The following is a 20330-nucleotide window of genomic DNA, read 5'->3' as shown; positions in this document are numbered from 1 at the left end:
TCTTTTAGAAAGTTATGAAATCAAATCTGTTTATTCACAAAATTTGAGAAAGAAAATTTCTGTATAGTCCAGTGTTGTGTAAAAATAGAGGGATGGTACAAAAATGTGACAACTATCTGCTGGAACTTTATCATCTTAAAACCTTGGCCTTACCCTATCATTAAATTCAAATTATTTGGCAAGCATTTAGCAAATATTTATTACATTTCTACAATGAAAGCACAGGAATTATGACAGATACTGGAGCTACCATGATATACTTGGGGTGGCCCAGCTAGCGGCCTTTTGCAATTTACAACATTACCTGAGATTATTAGAAGAAAAGACAAGAGTAAAATGAGGCTGGAGTGAATTTAACTTCTATCCTATGATGACATATTAAAAGACAAGGTGTTCCAAAATATTCGTAATTACCAGTGTTCCTCTGACCTCTTACTTTGCAAGAGTTGCTATACTGGGCAGGGTTCAATTAGAATCCCAGCTGAGGAAAGAGCATTGACAGCTGCACGTTTAGCATCTTCTAAAACTTGAGAGATAAAGGATCAAAGGAGTAACCCGCAAGTCATTCTTCATCAGGAAATACTTTATTATTGTATTCATTATCTGGGCTAGACCGTCTTCAACTGTAAAGGCGTTGTATTAAAAATAACTAGCTCTCTTGCAGTTAGTCTGTTCCAAGACGTGAAGTGCGGCCAGGCCTTATTAGAATGCACCGCTGTCCTTGCTTTGGCCAGTCTTTCCGTCAGCAACCTGCCAGCTCCGTAACTGGACACACTGCCAGATACCATCACAGTAATAGGAGTGTCTTCATGCTTCTCCTAGTTTTCAGCATTAAAATGGAAAAAAAAATGCTAAGCAAAGCGCCTTTAGCATTTATTGTTTTTAGGGTTACTGGCTGCCTTTTATGTTTCTGTTTCCATTTTTTCCATTTGCTTTTTTTCTGTTTTCCATGATAAAAAGCACCTCATTCATTTCCCCCTTGGAAGGGCAGTGCAGCTACAAGGGAACATCTGTGAGGCCAATTAGCTGGGCTGGAAAAGTGATATAATTGTTGTTTAAATATATTTAAATTACATGTTAATCACTGTGTCATAATTTATAGGCTTTGAAAATAACTTTTTGTACTTGAGAGCCAAGCCAGATTTTACTTGTTTTTGCTGTTTTTAGGTTGTAACAAGCTCTTCTCATTCCCTGCACAACAACCTCCCCCCAACTCCCCACATTTGAAGAGCTGAACTTTTAATATTGGGAAGAGTGACAGCTGCAAGTAAATTGGTTGAGTAAAAATTAAGATCCCGACAATCAGAATGAGCTGCAGTGACCTTAAAGTTTGAAGGAGAACAAAGCAGTGCTCTCAGTTAAAAGGTTTTTTGTTTTTTTTTTTTTTAAATTGTGCCACTTTCTACCGTCCATCAAAGCCCAGCTTTGCGCGTCTTCAGGAAGCAGCACTGGGTACATCTGTTCAATTAACTGGTGAGGGGATTTATTGTCAGCAGGACAAAGACAGAAAGAGGTGGGCTATGAACTGGCAAGTGAGATGGAGTTTGTTGCTGGTGTGAAAATATGTATGGGTGATGAAGAGAGTCAAGTTTAATTTGTGGCCATAATCCCTGGGACATTGTGTGATTAATGTGGACTCAAATGCCAGGGATTATAGAGAAGGCAGATGTTAGCAAATGTATCAAACAGTGTTAAATGCACTTTTAAACACATCATGTTCTCAAATTTACTTTTCAGTTGAATGACAAAGATTTGGAACTTTGTTACATGCCCTGTATTTCTCATATTTGTTGTTCTAATTAAAATTGTATTATTTTATATTATTCCTGGAAAATTTTAAATTGTTAACTAGATGAACTGTGTTCCCTGATATTTTTTAAAAATATCATACAAATCTGTCTTCTTAGGAACAAACAAAAATACATCCTTAATGCCTAACTTCTATCTAAATTAAACATGTACTTAATGAGAGAGAGATTTATTTTTTAATCTTCAGATAATTGTTACTCTCAATATTAACTATAGGATTAAAGTTTCTAGGGCCAAGAAACACTCTTTAAATCCTTTTAACTAAAATAGAACATGTCTTTGTAAGATGGTGCTAATCCATCAGCACTAATTTATAACCTAGACATCTTCACATAGTAACTATTAAGGGTTCTCAATTTTTTATCCTCCTTGGCATATATCCTTCACACCCTGATGGGCATTTCACACTTCTCAGGTGAGGCAGCAGATAGATAATTTTTTTTTTTGCACTATGTACAATTCTTGATGCATGCCTGTTAACACTTTTTTTCACAACTGAATTCAGCATACCAGCATTTGAGACATATGGATTTAGGATCTTCATTTTTCATAGAGCAACCAGAAGAAAACAAACAAAATGTGCTCATATTCCCCAAATCAGTAAGTTCTGGGGAAACCTATTAAATCTAGGCAGCTGGTTCACACTCACATGTGCGTGTCTTCTATGTAACATATAAGTACTTTTGCCTATTTATGTATGTGTGTATTAATGTACTCATTTATGTATTTGGTTTGATAATGTGAGATGCTACTTTTTAAAGAAACTTTATTTTTACTCTATATACACAAAAAATAAATAACAATAATGATGATATAATATAAATAAAATATATTATGATATACTATGATAAATAAGTTAATAATAATGACCTTATGATCCAGTTGAAGGACTACTAACTTGGACTTTCATCCTTTGTTCACTTTTCACTAACTCTATGACTAAATTATAGAGTCTACTGTGTTTCATAGATGCATATATTACTTCTCTTAGAAACAGCAAGGGAACCTAACATGTATTATATATGCCACAGATTAGACTATTTTAGTTTTCATTTATTCTTATAACCTTCCAGGGTAAATATCATTATTAAAAATTATGACTCCCATTTTGAGAAAACTGAGGATCAGGGAAGCTAAAAGTGCTCCCCATGCACACGAACAGCCACTGGTGGCTCTCTGAATCTAATACCCTTTCACTGCGCCACATGTAGATTTTGACTTTACCATTTCTGTTCTCTCTTTTCTATGCCCTCCTTCTGCCCCTGCATAATACTTCAACTCTGCTCTCAAATGAGATTTCATGGTTTCTCTTTCTTGTGAAAAACTAATCTGAAGGAGGAATTTGAAAAATGATTAATCTTAGTTATAAAATACTGATAATGCTTCATAATATTGCGCCTCCTATCTTATTTGCATTTTGACTTACTAATTTACTACAAGGACTCAAGCCGAAAAGGAACAAAAAGTAGAATAAGTGCTAATAGAGGATATCTATCTATCTATATATTCTTCCTTAATAGTCTTTTCTTATTGATCTAAAATCATAGTTTATATGTGTGTGTGTATATACCCATTTAATTACCTTGCCAAGAGCAAAAACGAACTCTGAAGCAGGAGAAGATGGCTTCAAATAATGGAAGAGCACAAAGATTTTCCACGACAGCACTCTTGATTATGCGTTTATTGTTCCTAGTCCAGGGCTTAGTCAGTAAATTCCTCTTCTTGTTCCACTAAGATTAAGTAAGCTATTGTATCCCCAGGCAGCAATTCCTACAGCCTTTCCAAATATCAGTAGAACAAGAGACATTCCCTCTTAAAATATTCATGGCTAGATGAGTCAATAAAATGGGAGCTGGAAATTCCTCATTTCATACCTTTCTGCTTTAAGTATTGCATTACATGATGAAATTGAAGAACATTATTAGCACAGTCAAAAAAGAAAGGATATGAAGAAACGCGATTTCATATTAGTGCCAATATTCCTTAGCTTCATTCGAGATATGCAATAGGAGTTTTGTAACTTTCTTGAAATTAGTCATCACAAAGAATTTATATTTCTTCTTGGTGCAAGTTCTAAATGTATTTTTGGTTCTGGTTCTGGCAACTTTCTTTTGAATTTCTTTTGCATCTTTTTTGTTTACATTTCTTTTCACAAGCAGGTTGTGATATTTGAAACTTTAACTAATTGTCACTTAGCTACTAGTTGACACATGTAGCTGGAAATCTAAAGAAAAGAACTTCTAGGAGGTTCCTTAAAGAACTCCCAACAATTCTTTTCAGTTAGAGAGGGCATGGCCATTTTTCCTAATTTTTTAACTCATCCTTGAGAACATCAAGTTCAAGTGCCATGTCTATGTTTGAGTCTAAATGAAATCATTAAGCCTTTACTATGTCCAAATTCTTAGGTAGTCTGACTAATTCTTCAAGTACATCCTAAAGTTGTCTGTGTCTCTGCTTGAGTGTTTTTTAACCCGACGTCATGGAAATTATTTAGTGAAGAGTTCTTAGCACATTAAAAAGTGCACTGATGTCAGGCAACTTTCGAAGACAAAAATACCATAGATACAGCACAAGGGACCACATGAGGTCCTTCTATCTCTAGGGTTGTATTCTTAAGCTTTTTGCCATTAAACTACGTGACTTTTAACAAATTCCTTAATCTCTTGAACCCTCTCTTTATTTAACTGAAAAGAAGAATGGGGTTATAAAGCAGGCAATGGGAAAGATCACTTCCAACTATCAAATTATTTGTAGGTAAATTGAATATTCTGCCATAAACCCATACCATTGATGGCTAAATACTGTAAAATATGATGAACACTAAGGCAAGGCATCTTACAAACTTTTCTCACATAAACCTTTTCAAAGTATATTCATCACATTCTTTTTTTCCTTTTCTCTAAATGGAGTATCTTTGAAGTCTCTTAGCCTGTATGTAATACATGATGGTATACTCTTGGGATGCAAGACCACATCTGGATGTGACTAATGAAAATATAATTTTAAATTGAAGTTTTATAATTGAAATTCTTCATTTTACTGATGGATACACTGACGCTGTAAGAGCTTAGGTTAATTTTTCGAATCACACAACTAGTTAGTGACAGTACTAGGAACAAGACATCCCATTATACTCTACAGCCTCAAATTGCCATTAATAAATAATAAAAAGTCAGTTTTAAAGTTCTGGAGTTAAATGTGATGTATTTCATAAAAAAAACAAACAAACAAACAAAAAAAAACTTTCCTTGATGTGGCAGAAAGCATTTGCCTTAACCACAATGGCATTTGTTTTCAGTTGAAATATGTACTTACATGTCCTTAAAGTGAATTTAATGGAGCTTTGGTTTTAAGAAAAAAAATGTATATCATTTTTTTCTTATTGAATAAGTTTATTAGACAAAAGGAATACCTTAATATTAAATACTATAAAAAAACACTGTCCTTATGTAGTTTGATTAAAAGCAATTTTGATTAAAATGATATCTTATTTATGAAACAGCTTTCCATGTTGAGGGAGAAAGTTATTTAAACCTGTTCTAGCTTTAAAAGTCAGTAATTATACACATGCTCATCGTCAGTTGATACCTATTTACCTTCATAGTATTTATCTGTATCTATCTATATAATTAGATAATGTATAGGGATTATACAGTTTAAAAATTAAGTATTCTTAGGGCAGATTGAAGAAAAAAATACTATAAACACTCTGAATGTCATGAATGCCATTATTTTAGAATTTGAAATGCTAAGCCTGAGTATGTTTCCTTTTATACTACTGGCAGAGACTTACTTAAATAACAGTTTTAGGCTTTGTGTGTGTCTGCACACATGTGCACGTTTACATATATGTTGTCATGCACACACCAAGAAAAGTAATAGCTGCAAACAAGATAACAGAGAGTTTATTTAACCCATTCTCACTAATGATCCTCTTTTACAGGCTGTTAGCTCATTTGTGGGCTTGTTTTTGCTGCTTTTCACAAGTGAATATTGTTTATCAGCAAATGAATTGTGTTCACTAAAACATCATTTACAAGAGTTCTACCTAGAAATGTTTCTTCAGTGGTTATTCAGATTAATTTTATTTACTTGCAAATAATAAGGCAACAGTGTAATATTTTATATTTCAACCTACTCTTTAGCAATAAGCCAAGCTCTGGAAGTTTTATTACATATTCAAAATAACAATGACAGTATTTAGAGCAATCTGTGTGTAAAAATGTAAAAAATATGAAGGGCATAGCTTGTGTATTGGGAGATGGAAAAAATCATATTGGGAGATGGAAGACAAATCATATAGAAAATAGAATTACAAATTTTATAAATCTAATTTTGGCATGGGGATTTTATTCAGTGTCTTAAATGATAGGTGTTGGCAACAAGCAAACAATTTAATGTTATATGGATAAGGCTTTCAGTGTCCCTATCATTTCAGTGCGGATCAGGTTGGAAATATCTTCAGTTATGCTAGTTTATGCAAGCTGTTCACGAGATAAAAAGTGAATTTGTAACAATGGTTGATTTGTCCGACTACTGCTCTTTAAGCTACGAGGGGGCCCGGCTGTTGCTGTAAGTGACAAGATTTCTAACAATCCACCTGGAATTAGGACATCTGGTTTGTGGGAGCTGATCTGAATAATGCACTGCGGATACTCAGGTACAGCTACCGGCAGAGCAAACAGCACACGGCTGTCCCATCAGCCCAGAGCAAACACCAGTTACATTTCACAGAAACTGCCTGGTGTTTACAACTGATCGGAGCCAAAATGAATATCAGATTGAAGGCAGTACCCCAAGAGGAAAAAGCTCTCCCCAAGTGTTACTTGTTGCCTGTAGTCTAAGGAGATTTTACCATTTTTGAAAATCCCCCAAATTCGATTTTGCTGCATGTAAAAAGGAAAAGGAAAATATATAAAGAATTCCTGCATCTATTTGTGAACCACTTTGGAATTTCCAAAAATAAAAAATGACCAACACTTCTTAGTTTCCTATTTAAACTGTTCGCTGCCAAAGTCAATCTAGATTAGCCAGAATCATGCTCATAATAATTTCCTTTCAAGTTCTAAAATGGCTAACACTTTAATAAAAGATACAAAGGAGGGGAAAAATAAAATAGACCAGAAACTAGAGAATCTAATTTAAATCTGACATGGATGCCTGAGATCATCCAATCACAATTCTCTCTGTTTTCAGCTATGGTAATAGAGATGGCAAGTGACTTTCCTCCAGGTCACAGAGCTACTTACTAACAAGCGAAAATCAATACGCTTAATTAGAAAAGTATTTGTATGTTTACTGTGGAACAGCAACAACAAAAAGATCTGCTTGGTATTCTTAGATTATGTCTGCACAACTGATTCGGGGCAAGCCAGGTGAAACTCTAAAGAAGATAAATCTGATTTCAACACTACCTTCTCAATTTCAGGCCCATGATCCTTCACTCCTCCCTAAGAGACTCCAAAACCCACTGATTCTTGTGCCGGTTCTATAGGAAATGGGACCATATCATCTTCCCTCAGAAGATGCACCATTCCAAGTCAATAACTCACACTCCAGAACATCCTCTCTTATCTCCACTCTTATCCTCTCCTCATGTATTTGGCTCTAGCTAGGTCAAAGGGCACCCATTAAGTCTGATTAATTTGGGGGGATTTGCTCAAATTGGTGGTAGTAGATCATAATGGGCCCAACGTCGGGTAACACTGAGCTACTATGTACTAACCTATACCCACATAATTAACTGCTGGCCTGACATCTCCTCTGGAATGTTCCACGGGATTTCAAATGTCACATTTCCAAAACTAAAATGAACATCTCCTCTCTAAATTGAATTATCTTTCTTGGCTTAGTGACTGGTATCAACAACTTTACTTGTGTAAGTTAAATATCTTAGTGTCATCCTTGACTCCACCTCTACCTTACTCTTCATAAGCATCCAAGGTCTACCCATTTAAACATCTTAATACCTCAAGAATCCAACCATTCTCTCCAGCCTCGCTGACACTCTTTTAGTTGTGGTTAAGGTGCCATATAATTTATCATTCTAACTGGGAAATTTTAAGGGAAAAAATAAAGTGCTATTAATAATTAAGCCAGGATAATAGGAGTAAACGTGGATTCTCCAGAGAAAAAAGGCACAGCACATGTGACAAACAGTTGTTGACTCAGTTTTTGACTAGACTACTGCATTTTCTAATGGGTCTCTTTGATCTTAGTGTTTTCCCTTCACTCCAACCTAGTATTCGTATTCATTCCCCTGCTTAAAAACCTAGAAGACCTCTTTTGCCTCAGTTTAACATAAGTCTCAATTTCTTATGGCATTGAAGGCTTTTTGTAGCTATGGTTCTTGCCAATTTCTCCAGCCTTCTCTCTCTGCTCTCTCCTTATAAACCTCAAGTCAAAAAAATTACTGGCAGTTCTTATGATGGTCCATTACCTCCACCACCTCCAGTTCTGTCCAGGCTCCAATTTTTCCTCAACGCTCTTTCTAGCTTCTTTGCCTTGGCTACCTGTTAATTCCATGGAATATTATCATTGTCCTGATTATATTTCATTATTTTTTAAAATAATTTTTTCTCTTTTTTGGGGGGAGAGGTAATTAGATTTGTATTTATTTAAATTCATTTTGATGGAGGTACTGGGGATTGAACCCAGGACCTCGTGTGTGCTAAGCACACACACTGAGCTACACCCTCCTCCCATTTCATTACTGACTCAACAATATTTATCAAGAACCTATTCTGCACCCCCATATAATGAGTTAGCAACTGTACTCTAACTACTTACTTCATTAATATGCCTTCTTTCTCAGATGGTGAACCTATTTAGAAAAGGACTTCACTCTAATTTATCTTTATATCCTTGATACCTATCACAGGCCAGGGACATAAACATGGTGAATTTTCAGTAAAAGTATATTGGATCATTGATGGGTAGAGAGAAAGATACTTAAACCTAAACTCTGAGTTTAGTAATGAGGGTCTCAGGGTCTTCAGCCAGGCAGTGGGATATGTTTTAAAAAATAAAGGATTTTAGCGTTAGTCAATGTATTATAAACATCTTACTCTGCAGATACTCAGAGTAAGCCCTAAATTGAAATTGAATCCCAATACAATTATCTGAATATTATATGTCATCTAGTACACTCACTCTTCCTTCAATCAGTTATTATTTCTGGAGGCACTGTTTGAAATCTTAATTATAATGGCAAAAAAAAAATTATTCTTACAAATAGTGAATGGCTCCAAATGCAATGGCTATTTTATAATAGTCATAAAACTTCAGGATTCTATCACTAGTGTGACAACACTCCCCTGAGACATCGATGTATTTCCTAATGCTTTGGATGTCTAGGAAATTCAGGCTTCAGCTTTATCCTGAAGAATGTAAGCTGTTAAGTAAGAACAATAGGAAAGACAAACTCTAAGGATAAATTGCCCGTAGGCAGATGGAAAATCCAGTTTTGGCTCATAAGATGAAACACAGATCCCTTCAAGTATCCATTTTAAGCGGCTCCTACCACCCACCTGTATTTCCACACTGTGGTGCGTAACACCAACATCTATACGGAAGAATCATTTTAAATTTTTCAAGAAGCTTTTTCAGAATAACCATAGCTAAACAGTTTAGAAAATTAAAGTTATAAATAAATGAGATTCTAAGTCTGTAGGAAGGGAAGGAGCTAGAGGGGGAGAACACTTGATTAGGGAAGAGCTCTGCCGCCCGACAGCTCTGCTGCTGTGGGTAAGTTTCCCTCAAACCTTAGGGTCCTCATCTGTAAAATGGAAATAATGATGTCTGTCTGCCCACTTTGTGAGTTTTACAAGTTCATGTTCATGGTAAATATCTTTGAAAAAAATGTATTATGTATGTGAATGAAGAAGAGTGCCAGCCATATCAGCAAACAAAGGATGCCGTGGCCATCAAGCCATCAGCCTCCCCCACCACTCCTGACAGTGAGCAGAGGGAACTCAGGATGCAGACAAGCAGGCAGCCTGGCCTCTGCAGCCACCCCCAACGGTGCACCCACCCTCAGGGAACTCAGGATGTGGAAGAGCAGGATACTGTCCCTAGATGGGTGCATATCAAAGGAATAAGCAATATGAGCCCAGACCTTTGCACCTTCCCACACACATTAAGGGCTAAATTCCTTAACTTGAGATATCTGGTTTTCTTTAACTAACAGTAATCTTTTGATGTTCTGACCACCTTGTCTTCGTTGCAAAAACTCATACATCCTGGCTCCTATCCTGCCACTTTGCAAAAGCCTCTTAGAGCGATCTCAGATGCTGTGTCCCAGGTTTGAGTCCTAATATTATCTGCCGCATAAAACATAACTCTCCACTTTTAGGCTGTGCATTTTATTTCAGTCAACATATAGATGTGCAGCATGGTATTTTTTCCTAGTAATTTAAAGACAATACAGCTGAATACTGACTTGTCCAACTATCATGCATACAAAACCATGCTAAATGCTGCAAATCAAAAAAGCAGACATTTCTTATATATCAGAATACAAGGATTCCTACAGCTACCTATTATTTATCTGTCTGGTGAGTTTATTTTGCCAATTTCACATCACATAGTGTCATCTGAAACACCTGTCAAAATGCAAAAGTGAAAAATCATTTACAAATTTCATTTCAATGAATAGACTAGTATATCATTTAAAGTCAGTGTAAAACATTTCTTTGAAAATTAAAAATAATGATAATGCTTTTCTTAGTGCAGCAGTAAATTAAAACAAGACCCTTCAGAACTCTTTTACCACTGTCACGCAGAAAGGTGCATATTAAATGTTCAATAATAAATTCCTTATGCAACTAAAATAAATTAGCATAATGACCTAACAGTGAAGATTATGATAAATTGAAATAAAGTCTTCATTACTTTTGTTTTCTTTAAATGATGAGAGTGAAAAAGTTGATGAAAACCAAACATTAGAAATTCCCATCTCTGCAGAGTATGGGTCGGCCTTGATTTTCTTGAATTAATTCTACTGAACACTTGAACACATCCAGACAGACTCCTAATAAGATATGCCTCAGAATTCGTGCTGAGGCGCTGTCAACAGGCCAAGGAGACGTCCTCAGCCCTGAATGTGTGCTTAGATTGAATTTTTTTCTTCCCTGCGTTTGCTGATCTTTTCAGGGAAAGCTGGCACGTTAAGAGAAGGACGTGGTAATGTAAGAAATGTTTGGACGCTCCTACTCTGTTGGAGAGAGAATTCCTATGTGTCACCTCTTTAATAAGTTAAGATTTGAAGCATTTAAAGGATTTTAAAAGCATGCTAAACATTTTTAAGACAGACACGTTTTGGAAAGAAAGTAGCTAAGTCACAGAAAAGTGCTTATATTTGCAACCTGAAATAATTTGATAAATGACCTGGAGTTGGGAAAAATAAAATAAATTAGATTTTCCCACATATTATATACCCCAGGCTTTCTCCCAAGGTCTACCAAACAACCAACCAAAAAAGTACTAGACAGATAAGAAAAGCCATTGGTTTATTTCCCAGGCCTCTTTGTCCTTTATTACATACTAGCACAATTATTATTTATCATTTCTGAAAGAAAATATTAAGCCAAGGTGCAGCTATGTTCTGACAAAAGAAAATATTAATACTTGATCTTCCAAATATAATCACAAAGGAGAATGTGGTTGGTTGTCTTCCTTGCCTTAAGTCTTAAATATGAGACATCCCAGGCTCTCTGAGGAACCGTTACTGTTTTTATCATTTATAAATATATCCAAGAGTTTTAGAAACTGCTTCTGTTTAATCTGTATTATGTTTTAGGATACATGCTCCTTAAATATAATCAACCAGTTGAACAGCATCTGGCCTCTCTTACTTCTCCCAAATTTACTTATCTAGTTATTAAAAAGATACCTAGTATCTCAGATTTTGCCAAAAACAGTAAGTGAGAACAGGATATTTTGATCATTCCTAAGACAGAGCTCTTAAATTCTTATTGGAAGGTATGAAAAGCTCAGGTAAGAACAATTAGAAATAATATTAGCACACTGACAGCACTTTTAGGATTTTCATCCAGTCTGTTGCCATACAAAAGCATACTGAATGTCAATTATGCAGGAGGAGAAGATATTTCCAAGAAAGCTTGACATAAGCCCAGGTTGTGAATTATTTGCTTTGAAATGCCTTCATATTCTCCTGCTTGGAAATTCAGGTCAAGAGAAGAGCAAAAACAAGTAGCAAGCTCATCCTAAGCATATGGTCAGGTGAACATTCATAAAATGTTTATCAGCCCACAAATAAAATTTTTAAAAGTGCTAGAGCATCCTCTTCCGGAAGGAAGGAAGGAAGGAAGGAAGGAAGGGCACAGTCAATAATGGGTCCTTTGTTATTGTATTAAATTTCTGGGGCCCACCCCATCCATCTTGAGTTTCTAAATACCAGAAGCCCCAAAGGAAGTGCTCACTAATGTGCTATTGGAAACTAGGAACACATGCATCCCCGGCAGCCACTCCTCCGGCGTGTTTTCTCACTTCCTCCACCCAGAGTGAATTTACCTTGAAGCGACAAAGCTTAACGCTTCAGTCTCTTCAGCTGCATCATCCCTTTCAAGGCCTGGGAAAGAGCCCAAGTCATGGACTCACAGGGTTATGTGACTGGGTAAAGTTCCAAAAATAAGATTTTTATTTTGCATTCTTTTTCTTTAAGAGGCTCCATCCCTACTCCCAATGATGTGTCTGGTTCCATCATACCTCCATCTGCCCATACTCTCCCCTCACTTTTCAGGGAATGTTCCCTACAATTCATTCTTTATCAGACACCTGGCATTCGGGAGCTGCCCCCTGCACACCCAGAAGGCTTCTCTGGAATATCGTTTCTCGTGGAGAACGTTCATTCCATGATTCAACTCAGGCATCAGAGTCAGGGTTCATATGCTCTAAGTTTCCAGATCACAGCTCTTCAAAAATTCATTCAACACCCATCCTCTTTTTGATGCTTATACACAAGGTCCTTATCCTCGGGATTATTATCTGCAGTCTTTGCAGGCAGTTTCCAACACGCACATCGTTCATTGGTATCACTTAGCTTGCTCAGTGATATCTGATGCATTTCTAGCTCTCTTCACCATGAATGCCGCTGAATGTCTAACCATTATAGTTTCTGAGCCGCCTCTTTGCCTCTGATCTTAACTTACTTTACTATCACTACCACATGGCTATACCTTAACATCACTAGGAAAAACTCCCATTATATAATTAAAAATATATATCCTTTATCTGCTCACGACTTTCTATTCATTCACTTTGTTGATTCCTTTCTCTCGTTCACTCAGTTCTTTTGCCTTCTGTGCAGTTGCCTTCTCCTCAATTCATTCTTTGACTATTGTACCAGCATGATCTCTGCAGGAGGCTAAAACGAGTTTGAGTCCTGTGCAACTTACTAGCTGTCACAAGCCACTCAGCATCTCTGAGCTCCAGTTTCCTTAGCCTAAAATGGGGGAACATGCCCCTCCTGTTTTGTTAGCATTACATTTTATAAGAATGTATGAAACAAACCTAACATTCAGTTCATAGTAGGTAAGTAAATATATATAAGTAGATAGAGAGATTAAAAAAGTAAAAGAACTTATCTGTACCACATGGTTAATTACTTCATTGATCCTCATTATACCCTTTAGTTCCTTTCATCTTATTTTCATGCAGCTGCCCCATCACTCCTAATTCCTTTTTACATCAAACCTTTTTTCTCTCCCTTGCTCATGGTTCCCTTGATACTACAGAATAATCATGCACCCAAGTAGAATGATGCCCTTAAAAAGCTATATTTTCTACCTCTGGTGAGTCCTTAGATTTACTGGTCCCTCATTCATTGTTCCCCAAGCAATCGCTAGTCTTTTTAAGCTTCTGGACACATCCCTGTCCCCTCCCTCCCTGACAACTCTGCTCTCTATATAATAGAGAGAATAGAATCTGAATGTCTCCCTGTGGGAGCCCCTCTGTATGTCTCAGTTGAATCTCTAAATTACAGTGAAACGGAAAACTTTTTATTATTTGTCTGAATATTTCCTGGGGAAAAAATCTTGGTGAAATATTTGGAGTAGAAAGTAAATCAATTAAGAGCCGAATGCCAAGGCTCCAAGTGGGAGGGAAAATCGTACTACATAATAAAGAAGGAAAATCCTGGGGCCCCAGATCAATCTAAAAGGAAACAGAGAAGAGGAAGGGAAAGAACGGAGCACGGGGTGAGGCACTAGAAGGCTGCTCTCTACGAAGCCACCATCCAGTCGTGGCCACTAGTTCTATATTCAACCAAATCTACCAAACTCACAAAGCCTTGGTGTGAATTATTTCTGTTGTTGGGGAAATGAACGAGGAAATCAAAGAAGGGGTGGGAATCAACCAAGTGTGGGGAAGAGGCCCTGCATGAGGAACCCGGCTGGAGCCCAGGAAGACAGACGAGCTAACAGTTATCTAGTTGCTACTGTTTGAAGTGCTTTACCTGTATTATTCCGATCAGTCCTCACTCACATGTAGGGTAGTTAGTATTTTTATCCTTGTATTAGGGAGAAGGAGACTGAGAGGTTCAGTCAGTCACTCAAGTTTGCACAGATAGTGCGGACTGAAGTCAAACCTCCGGTCCCAAGCCCTGGAAGGACACATTGAGAATTTACCAAACTACCTCAAAAGTACTTTTTTCCCCCAATGAGTTGAATTTTTTTTTAAAAAATGAGAGGCAGTTTGAATATCATCTGTAAATTTAAGGTTGAATAAAATTTTTTCCTAGTGCTCAGGAGACAGAGAAACGCCTATTTGATAGATGCGTTAAAACTTTATTCTTAAATTTCCTCGTGTCAAAGAGTTCATCCTCTTGCCTAAGATAAATTTTGTGCAAGTGTATTGAACTTGGCTTCTACTAACTACTCCCGGACTGTTCTCTGCCGATTCTCCTGTTTCCTATTATTTTCTGTCTCTATGATTTCACTAGCTCACTCTACTCTAAGAATGTTCAGATGCCTATTATTCTAGTAGACATCCTCTGACCCATCTTACTCTCTCAGGAGCTCACATTTTTCTCCTTTCTTCCCTTCACGTGAAAGAATTCTTCAAAGAATGACCACTTCATGCCTTGACTCTTCATCAATGGTATTCTGCTCTCAGTAGTTCCATATTCTAATAAAACTACTCTCAAGAACAATACCAATATGTCATGAGTCAAGAATAATAACCTGACTTCTAAATCAAGATTTAGCTTCACATGAGCTCTGGACACACATTCCTGAGTATCTAAAGGCTTTATCTACTTACACTCCAAAATACTAATTATACTTCCATGTTCTTTTATACATGGGTAGTAATGTTAACCTCTTCTCAATCTCCCAATTAGAAAACTTGGTGTCACCTTGACTTCTCTCTCCATCTCACTCTGCAACATCTAACTGGTACCCAAATCTGTTTGATTCTCTCTCAAAACCGTTACTTACATCAGACTTTGTATGCTGTCTCCTTTGACTTGGGAGAGAATCAGTCTTTGTTTTAGTTTACATTTTAAACAGTTGCCAGAATTTTCTCACTAGAAGTAAATGTGGCCCTGTCACTTCCATCTTAAAAACACCAATTTGTTCAAACGACCCTGATGCATTCTGTTTAGCCCCTATTGTAACACTTTCCTCATTGTGTTTTATTGGCTAGCTATTTATCTGCAAATTCCTTGAGGGCAGGAATGGATGTGCCCCTAAACAGGCAACCATGGGATTATATAGATAGTAGACACCTCAATAAATGTTGGATCAATGAATAAATAATTGAATGAATAGATGCCCTTTGCTACTTGCCTGAAATAATCAGCTATTTGAGCTAAGTGAAAATTTTTGAATCTGAATTCGTGAATAAGTAACTGCTAGTAAGACTATTCAGATAGTCCCTTAAAGATCAAAATTAACCTTTATGAGAAATTTAGTTAAAAAATTAAGAATTAAAAAGCTAAAATTATTTACCAGTGTACTCATCTCATTTTTAAAGAACCGAGGGCTGACTTTATAGCAATGATAAAATAGCAAAAAAAAAAAAAAAATTCAGAAGCAATGCATCAATGTGGTGAAGGGTATGGCCTCTCGGAATATCAGAGCCAGGTTGCCTGTTCTGTCATTTAATACCCGTGGCTCGGTTTCACCACAAAAATATCAGGTGATAATAATAGTAAATATCTCATAGGGTTTCCATGAGATTAAATACACTTAAACATTTTAGACAGTTAATATGGTACCTGGCACATAATAAGTGATAACAGGTGTCACTTATTATTATTTATTCTTTGAATCATCTCATACTCTTAAATGTGATCATTAGCAGTAAAAGAATGAGTTTGCCTTTAAACTCAGGAGTATCCAATATTCAGTTCTGTATAACACAGAACTACGGTACCTGGCTCTAACTAGGCAGAGATTATACCAAACTCCAAATGAATCTGAATTATGTACATCTCAAAATCTCCAACATGCGAAAAATTTTAAACGTTACTATTTTCTTCCAGAGAGGAAAAACAATTAAGTATGAATGTCACTGAACAATGTCTGTGATTCTTGCTGGAAAAAGCAAACCAAATTGGTTGTGAATTAAACTTTCAATTTTTCTCCCTCTCTGACTTACAGGACTTCTTTCATCGTACAGTCACGGTGTTTGGAATTTTTCCCATCTACCCCTCCCTCAATTCAGCTTTTTGCATTCATCAAATGTAATGTAATGAGAGGCTGATCCACGGCTATTCACTCACGGTGTCTGAGTGAAAACTACCACACACAATTTAGCCTCGCTTTAGAGAATGCCGGTGTGTCAGAATCCCCAGCTGAGAAAGGGAACTTTTCATTTGGGCAGGTGACCGAGAAAAGGGACCGAAGCACAAGATGCTTCTGATGAGGGTGTGTCCAGCAGCAGAAAGTGCACAAAGGAAAGCTAATGAGCAAGCCCACCCCCCACCATCCATGACCATCTTCTCCCATCCATTTCACAGCATAATCAAAAGATATTCTGAACCTCTCAAAATGCCATCAATCCTTATTGAGAGTGAAATTGAACATCTCTCTTGAGCCATGGCAGGAGTAATCATCCTAGTGAGCTGGCCTGAACCGGGAGCTCTGGCAGACAAAGCTGGATTTGTAAAAGTACGTAAATAAATACAGACAGACAGAAATTAAGTAACCTCCACAAATTAAGAATAGGAAGTTGATGATAATCTCCCAGTTCTATTGTGGAAAGGGTAAAGAAACTCACAATTGTGCTTCCCAGGTTGACTGCCGTAAAGAATAGGCTTCTTGATGAGATGTCTCCCATGATGTACAGCAGAGCTGGGAATCTTGGGGCAATAATACTAAAAAATAACCATCTAAATGATTCAGATAAAACACTCATTAACATTCCAAATCGAAGTGTCACCCCGTCGCCCCTCCCTCCTTCTTTGTTTCCTTCCCTAGCTCTGATTTCCTTCTTACAGCACTTTTGAACAAAGAGGGGAAGAAGCCTCTTCTGGTTGTCTGAAAAGGCTTCTTATGCTAGCTGACAACTGCTCAAGTGGAAAATAATTTCATAAAGATGACTGAAAAGTTCTTTAACATCAGATTCTGGTTAAACAAGCCACATGTCTATGGTCTATGGTTGAATTGTGTTGCAGGAACCTCCTGGCAGTGTCCAACTCCAGAGCTGATAAGAAACTACAAACCATAATGTCCATCTTTCAGAGGAATCATTATTTGATAGACAGGTCATGCAGTGTGGAGTTAGAAGATCTGACATTGGCTTGGTTCTGGAATTACCAAATTCTTAACCAAGTGACCGAGTCATCTGATAGGTCAAGGACTTCAGTCACTATGTCCTTGGGATTCTGGTGTGAAAATAAAATGCCACCTATGTCTAAATTCTTTGTAAACTTTAAAGCGTTATTCAGCTATCACTTATTTTCCTGCATGTTCCAAGAATGAAAGTGATTCTGTTTTTATAACATATTGCTTGTAGTGGACTTTGAGTCCTCAAAGGATTCAAGAAGGGGGTGAGGATACTATTCAAAATATTACTCTTAGGGCTAGAGTAAAAGAAGTGTCATAAAGATTGTCCCAAATATTTTTTTAATGAAAAAAAAAAAACCTAGAAATTTGTACCAACCATTTTTGAAATGAACTTCATTTGAGCAGTATTAGGTTTTTATTTATATTTTGTTCAATTATTATTTTTTGGAGATGATATATTGATTTTTCATGTTCTTTTACCAAATGAAGGTGGGCATTAAAAGCATAGACTGTAAAGCAGATGGATCTGTGTTCAAATCTTACTTTTTACAATACAGTCTGTAAGCCCTAGCCGAAGGACTTTGCCTCTCTGTATCTGTTTTTGCCTTTGTAAAATGCAAACAGTAAATCTGCTGACCCTTGTTGTGAAGATTAAGGGTAATAAATACAAAAGCTCAGAGCAGAATCTAACACATAAATATGTGGTCAATAAGTGGCAGCTAAATTTAAGTTTGTGTTTGACAATTCTGAAACATTTGTGAAATTTGTAAGGATCATTTTCTCGTCAAGCATGTGATAACTGAGTACCAATGCAGACATCTTTCTCCCTGTTTCTTGTTTCAAATTTGGCTCTGTCTGTTCCATTTGCCTCCTAAACCATTAACACTCGATTACGGGGAGTCTCACCGAAGAATAAGCAGAGGAGTCAGAACAGCAGCAGCATCTCTGGCCTCTCATTGTGCTCCTAGCAGGAGCCTTTCAAACCAACTGATGCTAAATTTCTCTAGGCTTGAAGTCAAAATCAAGATGTCCATGTTTTTGACCAGTTAAAGAAACAAAACAAAACAAAACAAAAGACAGAACCAATAAAGGACTGAATGTTAGACATGAGAGACTGCAGCATGGCTTCCCATTGCTCCCTTAAAAGCAAAGGACATGGAGCTACAGATTTAATCTTTTCTAGTATCAGTTTACACATCTGTAAAATGAGAAAGTTGTATGACAAGGTCTTTAAGATCCCTTCCAGCTCTGACACTCTATGAATATATAATTACTACACATCCACCTCATACTCCAATAGGGCAGCTCAGTAGTGCAAAATACCATACTGAGGGTTGATCTACATACTTGGGCCGAGGACAAACCACACTGGTTATGTTTATAATCAGGGAAAATCTAGTTGAAACAAGTGACTAGAGAAGGACATAAATACTAGGAGAAGGAAAGGCAAAGGAAGTGGAAAATGGGAAGGAAGATTATGTCACTGGTATGTTAAGAAGAGTCAGGCGTCCATGTGTGAGCATAGAATTTTATGTACAGGAAATAACATAAAAGAAACAGGTAAAGCACATGCTTAGCGTGCAAGAGGTCCTGGGTTCAATCTGAGAGAAAAAAAAAGAATAATAGTAATGGAAAAAAAAAAGAGTACTTCACTAAATAAAAGTAAGGCTTACAAAGAGTAATATAAATAAAATAATATAGCCAGATTTTAAGAAAGTCACTGGTAGAGAAGATATCACACAAAAAGACACTGATATTTTGCTGATAAATTAATCATTTGAGGGTGTGAGGGATACTCTCAAACCAGTGGACAATCAGACAGATAAGAACTATCTTTGATATCCGTATAATTTCCAAGAACTTGGAAGACTAAACAAATGCAATTTGATGTTATGTTCTTATTTAGGGGGAAAAAAAGCAAACAAATCTATAAGCCTAAGGAGAAATTGTTCTTCGTTAAAACAAATCAACTACCCATTCACACCTCCAAACTAAAACAGAGAGCACCAGCATGATCTATATTTTCACAGAGATAAACATTGGGATAATAATGCTTGCAGCTATGGGCAATTTTACGTGTGTGAGCTGGGGAGTAGAGGAAAATAAATTGCAGTGACTGGTCAACTGGAATGGCCAAGGCATTTCCTAGGATAAATGTTCAAAAATTCTTCAACTGTTAGTGATAATAGGACTATACATCATATAAAGAGAGAGCTAATATAACATATATCATTCAAGTTTATCCCACTGATGGAAATAAAGGCACACTCTCAATAGATGAGGACAAAATAAAGTGAAAAGAATTAGTGCTAATAAATGATCAGGTGCTTGAAATATTCACTAATATGGTTTATCATTTGGTAAATACTATATGTAGAAATTGAGCCCATCTGCAGGAAAAAAAAAAAAAAGTAGATGTCAGTAATTCCTGCGAAGTGATGAGGGCCTAAATTAGAGTCACGGCAGGAGAAACAGAAGATGGAAATTTGAGGGGTGTTTTTCAGGATGACCAGAAAGGATTTTGTTTTGAATTGGATAGTTTAAATGACAAGAGATTTCAAAACCATGTTTCAAGCCTTCATAACACTGACATTAATAGGAAAATTGGGAGGAAGTCTATCATATCTTCTCTGAGAACATAAAAAGTTCTCAAACATGTACAGAACAGAAATAATGCAAAAACTAAAAATTTTAAAGTATACTTGAAAACATATCTCCTTGCCTTTATTCATGTACCATTTGTTTGGGTTTTTTTTTTTTTTTTTGCCT

General features: G+C 36.6%; 1 protein-coding gene across 4 annotated transcripts in view; it reads right to left on the bottom strand.

Annotated features, from left to right (window-relative positions):
* ERBB4 (erb-b2 receptor tyrosine kinase 4) overlaps positions 1 to 20330 on the bottom strand; it is a 984076-nt gene that overhangs the window by 13044 nt on the left and 950702 nt on the right. The window lies entirely within an intron of this gene.

Source organism: Camelus dromedarius, chromosome 4 (genome assembly GCF_036321535.1).
Source record: "Camelus dromedarius isolate mCamDro1 chromosome 4, mCamDro1.pat, whole genome shotgun sequence".
Taxonomy (NCBI): domain Eukaryota; kingdom Metazoa; phylum Chordata; class Mammalia; order Artiodactyla; family Camelidae; genus Camelus; species Camelus dromedarius.
This window is presented reverse-complemented; position numbering and strand designations above follow the sequence as displayed.